The following is a 7093-nucleotide window of genomic DNA, read 5'->3' as shown; positions in this document are numbered from 1 at the left end:
TCTAAGAAGATCCTCATTGTTGTGTATAACTCTGTACGTAAAACAAAACAGAAAAAAATATATAAGCCTGCCCCAAATGTTCTTTCCCCAGAGCACTCCCTTCTTGGTGAAGATTGTGTCTCCCAGGCAGCTGTCCTGACTTGGGTTTGAATAAAGGTCTCTTCCTTTCTCTCTAAAATGTTTTAAAAAGTTCATTCATGCAGTGTCGACAATAACAGTATTTTCTATTTAAGTGAGAAATAAATGTTCCACTCTAGTTGCATTGGGAATAGACGAATTGAGGGTTACTTTAGAAAAGTAAGTCTGCTTTCCAGAAAAGGCAAGGTCATTGGTCTATTGAGAATGAAGAAAATTACTGCTAAACAACAAGTATGTGTTGCCCCTTCGCCCAGAAACCGAAGCAGGTGTGCAGGCTTTAGGTCAGAGGTGCCTTCTTCTCCCCAGCTGACGGTACTTCTTTGCTCTGGCTCCAAGACACCCGAGGTTTTGAACGTCAGCATCGCAGTCAGCGAGGCAGCTTGTCACAGGATGCCAGTGTTCAGAGAAAGCACAGGTATGTTTGGCAAAATGTCCTATCTATGTCAGGGCTGGAGGTAAAACCTCTCTTTATCCCAAAACCTCCTGGGCTTTTCTCTTTTCTCTAGTTGGGCCACAAAGTAAAATTGAAGTAGCTGTCAGCATTCTGGGTTTGGTGCAAGAATTACTTAGTTTCCCTGCTAGTAGAACGTTGCAGGGGATCACAATTTCTCTGTCCATTTATTGCTTACAAATGTATTTTGACAATCTGTTTCCTAGGAACCCTCTTTAATTAGAAAGGGAAGGTGAGATTCACTCTGCCTGTTTGTAACATCTAATTTGTTCCTTCATCTAACAGTGTTTATTCAATTGGGCCTAAGATATGGTTGAGTGGTCATCATCTAGAATTAGGTGGCTTTTTTCATCTGATACAGACTTGGATGATGTCATTTGACAAAGGTGATGTTTCATCATTGCTTAGTTTATTCATCAGAAGAGTTAAAATTAGGGTGGAGGGAAAATTGAAAATTATCCAAAGCGGCCTTTTCCTGTTTAAAAGTTCAGCTTGACTTTCTAGTTTTACTAAATGTATTATCTAGATATTTTGAGGTGCCATATTCTCTCTGTAGTTTCTTCGATGGTGGAGTCAGAAGGAGAGTCTGGGAATTCTTTTGGATAGTGGCATGCTGGTGGCTTCAAGGGGCTTGGCGTCAGGAGCCTTGGGGTGAAGTCTGCAACTGCTTGCCTGACCCTGGGTGCATCTCCCAGAGGTTTTGTTTCCTCTTATTAAATTGCCCACAGATAATGTTCTGTTTAAAGGGGAACCCTCCCATCCTGTTGGTGGGAATGCAAAGTGGTGCAGCCAGTCTGGGAAACAGTGTGGGGGTTCCTCAAAAAGTTAATCATTGAACAACCCATGATCCAGCAATTGCTCTCCTAGGTATTTACCGAATGGATACAGAAATGCAGATTCGAAGGGGGTCCATGCACCATGATGTTTATGGCAGTAATGTCCACAGTAGCCAAACTATGGAGAGAATCCCAAAGTCCATGCACTGATGAATGGATAAAGCAGATGTGGGATACATATATATATATATATAATGGAATATGACCCAGCTTCAAAAAGAATGAAATCTTACCATTTGCAAGGATGTGGATGGATCTAGAGTGTATTAAGCTAAGCAAAATCAGTGAGGAAAGACAAATATCCTATACTCTCACGCTTCTGGAATTTCAGAAAAAAAACCAGATGAACAGAGTGGAGGGGTGATGAGAGAGGCAAACAAGGAAATAGACTCAACCTTGGAGAACAAACTGAGTGTTGCTGCAGTACAAGGGTGTGGGGGGAAGTGTTAAATGGGTGAGGGGTATTAAGAAGGGCACTTGTGATGAGCACCGGGTACTGTATGCAGGTGAGGAATCACTAAATCCTACCCCTGAAGCAAATATTCCATGGCATGTGAACTAACTGGAATTTAAATAAAAGAAGAAAGGAAAAAGTGTTCTGCTTCATGAAGAGTGAGGTAAAATTGTAGTGATTTGGGCTGTACTATTCTATAGAGGATAGATGTAAAACACCCTGTTGTAGGATACAATAGAGTCTTATCACATAAGGAGTCCTCAGAAAGCTGCAATGCAAGATTCAGATCTCAGAGCATGTTCGTGTTCCACTGATATGTTACAGTTTGCACAGGTAGGAAAGAAGGTGGAGAGAAAGGCAACAGAAGGGGAAAGTAGGTGTGAACCTTTCATTAGTTAGCGTTATAGCTTTCTCATGAAAGCCTTGCACAAGTGTGATTTTGGAAGCAGAGGGGGAATCCGGGAGCTTTGCAGGAGACGGGGGAGTTCCAGGACTTGGTAAAGGTGACAGGGGTCCCAGAGGAGAGCTGAATGCATTCTGCAGCAGGGTGTGTTCTGTGTGGGTTCCAGGGTGGCTGTGGGTCTCCTGGGTGAGAGTTGTGACAGGTGAGGGCTGTGTGCAATTCCTGGCTGAGGACAAGTGAGGCACAGGCAGAGAGCTGGCAGAGAACCTTCTTCTGAGCCACCAGCCTCACCCAACACACACAACCTCATCTTCAGCCCCTGTCACTCCAATTCAGACTTCTCCGATGGTGAGTGAGAATACATCAAGAGCATTCTGAACAGAAGGGAAGGCATGTGCAAAGGCTCTGGTGCAGGAGAATTCCAGGTATATCCAGGAGCAGCAAGAAGGCCCTGTGGCCACAGGAGAGAGCTTAGGACATGAGCTCAGAGAGGTGACAGAGGGTGACAGAAAGCCATTCCAGGGCTATAACTCCATGAGACACTGTTTCACTGGGCCATCCTGGCTACATTGTTGAGAACAGATGACAGAGGGTTGAAGATGGCAAGGCAGGTCAATGACGAAGCTTTTCCAGGAACTCAGGCACTGTGGACCAGACAGGTGGCCTTGGATGGAGTGGTTAGACCTATTCTGGGTCCATTTTGAAGATGGAGCTCACAGGATATGCTGATGGGTTAGCTATTAGGAGCAGGAGAACGGAGGAATTGGGGTAACACCCAGCTGTTGTGGGTTGTCCTGATCAAGGAGAAGGAGAGGGTTTCTCGGGGGGTAGGAGGTAGTCTGTGTTCTGCATGCTGAGGAAGGTACCTTTCCCAGTGGATCTGCTGAGGTTTGTGTCTGGGAGGACCTTTCACATCTCCTCCCTCATCAATGCTCAGGTACAAGTATCCCCCACTTTTTAAACGTTCACAGTAAGACACTGGGCTTTCTTGAAAGAACTACGTTATTACCCAGCTTCAGTGAGAGGAAGAGACCTGAAGAGGATTTCCCTCTTATGAAAAAAGGTGAACAGTAAGAATCGCGTTCAGCATCTGTTTTGGGGAGAAGCACGACAGAGGCGGCGTGCACCCCAAACAGCTCCTTTCTCTGGGAACCGCTCTCTGCATCCAGCCACCAGCACTTTGAATGGTGTCTGTGGGCTTCTGCTGTGCTTTATCTTCATTTATGCTGGGCCTCTGTTAGAAACTTGTATCCTGAGGCCTAAGAAAAGCCAAAGAGAAGGAATTTTGGAGTCTGAGCACACTGTCTAATTGTTCGTGTAAATTAATGGTCATTCCTTCTTGACACCATTTCTGCTGTGCAAGGTCTCTCAGAAGACCTGTTCTTTCAAAGAGCAGGGAAAACTATACCCCATGCTGCGGGGTTAGTTTTAGTCTCCATGCTGGACAGAACATTTCATGACTATAGGATTTTCTCACTCAAACATTGAGACTTTGACAACCTTCACCCGTTTCTACCACCCCATCCCCGGATCTGGCACCTACCAATATGCTCTCAGTATCTATGCGTTCAGTATTTTTTTATTCCACGTGGAATGTACATGAGAGCATCTGGTATTGGTCTTTCTGTGTCTGAGTTACTTGGCATAAGGCCCCCAAGGTCTGTGTTTCCATGTCTAGTTCTTGTGAATAATGCTGCAGTGAACGTGGGAGTCTATCTGTCTTTTTGAGGCAGTATTTTTGTGTTCTCCAAATCAATACTCAGTAGAGCCATTACTGGGTCATGGGGTAGTTGCATTTATTTTTTCAGGAACCTCCATACCGTTTGTCACAGTGGCTGCACCAATTTCCATTCCCACCAACAGTGCACAGTGTCTCCTCGTCTGCACACCCTTGATCCCACCTGGTGTCTGTCTCTGGGACAATTGCTGTTCCAACAGTTGTGAGAGGATAACCGATTGTGGGTTTGACTGATGTTTCCCTGACGATGATGAGTGATGTCGAACAACTTTTTCTGTCTGTTGGCACCTGTGTGCCATCTTTGGAAAGTATCTATTCACATATTCCTCCCATTTTTTATATAGTTTTTTTTGTTTGTTTTGATTTGTATGAGTGTTGTGTGTATTTTGGATATTAGCCTCTTCTCACACATATGATTTGCAGATATTTTTTTTCTTATTGGGTCAGTGGCCTTTTAAGTTTTTGCTGGTTTCTTTTGCCGTGTGGAAGATTTCAGTTTGATGTTGTTCCACTTGTTTATTTTTGCTTTTGTTGCCTTTGCATTTGGTGTCCGATCTGAAGACTCTTTGCCAAAACCAATGTCGAGAGACTTAGTACCTGTGTCTTCTTGGAGGTTTATGGATTCAGGTCTTATGTTCAAATCATTCATCCATTAAAAATTTTGTGTGTGGTGTAAGAAAGTGGCCCAGTTATATTCTTCTGCATTTAGTGTCCAGTTTGCCTGTTACCGCTCACTGAAGACACAGTCCTTCCCTCATGGCATATCTTCTGCTGCTGTGTCCTAAGTTAGGATCATCTACGCGTGGGTAAGTTTCTGAGCTTTCTGTTCTGTTCCACTGACCTGGTGTCTGTGTTTATGCCAGTACCATCCTGTTTTGATGACAACAGCTTTGTAATCTAGCTTGAAATCCAGGAGTGTGTTGACTACACCTCTTTCTCCAGGTTGCTTTAGGTATTTGGGGTCTTTTGTGATTCCATACAAGTTTGAGGACTGTTTTCTATTTCCTCGCATAATGCCACTGGAATTCAGATAGGCATTTAATCACATCTGTCTATTGCTTTGGGTACGATGGACATGTTCACATAATTAACTCTTCCAGTTAAGGAGCATGGCGTATGCTTCCATTTGTTTGTGTTGCCTTCCAAATCTTTGACCCATACAATCTGCCCCCCTCGACACATATTTTTCATTTCTTTTCTGCCATGTGTTGAGTGTACTATGTCTTTCTCATTCTTGGTTACTTTTATTTCTAGATTTTTTTATGCAATTTTAAATGGTGTTGCTTTTTTAATTTCTCTGTGCGAAAGTGTGTCATCAGTATACAGAAATGTAAGAAGTTGGGTCATCTGGGTGGCTCCATAAGTGAAGCGTCTACCTTCAGCTCAGGTCATGATCCCAGAGTTCTGGGATTGAGCCCCGTTTTGGGCTGCCCACTTAGCGAGTGTCTGCTTTTCCCTCTTTCTGGCACTCCCCCTGCTCGTGCTTTTTCTCTTCCTGTCAAATAAATAAATAAAATCTGAAAAAAAATAAAGACAACAGGTCTCTGCATATTGACTTTATATCCTGCAGCTTTCTTGAATTTTCTTAATTCTAAAAGTTGTTTTTTTTGTGTGTGTGTGTGGAATCTTTCGGGATTTCATGTCATTTGCAAATTGTGACAGTTTTCCTTTATGGATTTCATATCTTTCTCTTTTTTTAAAATTGTTATTCACCCTACAGTACTTCATTTGTTTTTGATGTAGTGCTCCATGATTCATTGTTTGCATATAACACCTAGTGCTCATTATGACACGTGCCCTCCTTTTTTTTTAAAGAATTTATTTCTTTATTTGACAGAGATAGACACAGCCAGCGAGAGAGGGAACAGAAGTAGGGGGAGTGGGAGAGGAAGAAGCAGGCTCACAGCGGAGGAGCCTGTTGTGGGGCTCAATCCCATAACGCCGGGATCACGCCCTGAGCCGAAGGCAGACGCTTAACTGCTGTGCCACCCAGGCGCCCCAACACGTGCCCTCCTTAATACCCATCACCAGGATAACCCATTCCCCTTCCCCTCCCTCTCTGCAACCTTCAGATTATTTCCCAGTGTCAGTAGTCTCTCATGGTTCATCTCCCCCTCTCATTCCCCCCCTTCACTTTTCCCTTCCTTCTTCTAATGTCCTCCATGCTATTCCTTCCATTCCACATAGGAGTGAAACCATATGATAATTGTCTTTCTCTGCTTGACTTAATTTCACTTAGCATAATCCCCTCCTGGTCCATCCACGTTGGTGCAAATGGTGGGTATTCATCCTTTCTGATGACTGAGTAATATTCCATTGTATAGATGAACCACATCTTCTTTGTCCATTCATCTGCTGAAGGACATCTTGGCACCTTCCACAGTTTGTCTATTATGGACATTGCTGCTATGAACATTGGGATACAGGTGCCCTTGTTTTCATTACTCTGTGTCTATGGGTTAAATACCCAGTAGTGCAATTGGTGGGTCATAGGATATCTCTGTGTTTAACGTCTTGAGGAGCCTCCATATTGTTTTCAAAAGTGGCTGTACCAGCTTGAATTCTCACGTGTAGTGTAAGAGTGCCCGCTTTCTCCACATCCTCTCTGACTTTTTTTTTATTTCCTGTCTTGTTAATTTTTTTTCAAGATTTTATTTATTTATTCCACAGAGATAGAGACAGCCAGCAAGAGAGGGAACACAAGCAGGGGGAGTGGGAGAAGAAGAAGCAGGCTCATAACAGAGGATCCTGATGTGGGGCTCGATCCCATAATGCCAGGATCACGCCCTGAGCCGAAGGCAGACGCTTAACCACTGTGCCACCCAGGTGCCCCCTGTCTTGTTAATTTTAACCATTCTAACTGGTGTAAGGTGGTATCTCATTGTCGTTTTGATTTGTATTTGCCTGATGGCAAGTGATGTGGAGCATTTCTTCATGTGTCTGTTGGCCATTTGTATGTTTTCTCTGGAGAAGTATCTCTTTGTGTCTTCTGCCCATTTTTGGGTGTCGAGTTTGAGGAGTTCTTTATAGATCCTGGATACCAGCCCTTTATCTGTAATATCATTTGCAGATA

General features: G+C 43.6%; 1 long non-coding RNA gene across 1 annotated transcript in view; it reads left to right on the top strand.

Annotated features, from left to right (window-relative positions):
* The first annotated feature begins 473 nt into the window (after positions 1-473).
* The window catches only part of LOC130544490 (uncharacterized), a 31712-nt gene continuing 25092 nt past the window's right edge, over positions 474-7093 (top strand). Inside the window, exon 1 of the long non-coding RNA XR_008960805.1 lies at positions 474-553. This is a non-coding gene — a long non-coding RNA (uncharacterized LOC130544490). The remainder of the gene's footprint in view (positions 554-7093) is intronic.

The sequence above is a fragment of the Ursus arctos genome, unplaced genomic scaffold (genome assembly GCF_023065955.2).
Source record: "Ursus arctos isolate Adak ecotype North America unplaced genomic scaffold, UrsArc2.0 scaffold_1, whole genome shotgun sequence".
In the NCBI taxonomy this organism is placed as follows: domain Eukaryota; kingdom Metazoa; phylum Chordata; class Mammalia; order Carnivora; family Ursidae; genus Ursus; species Ursus arctos.
The sequence above is the reverse complement of the archived record's forward strand: the minus strand, read 5'-3'. Positions and strand labels throughout refer to the sequence as shown.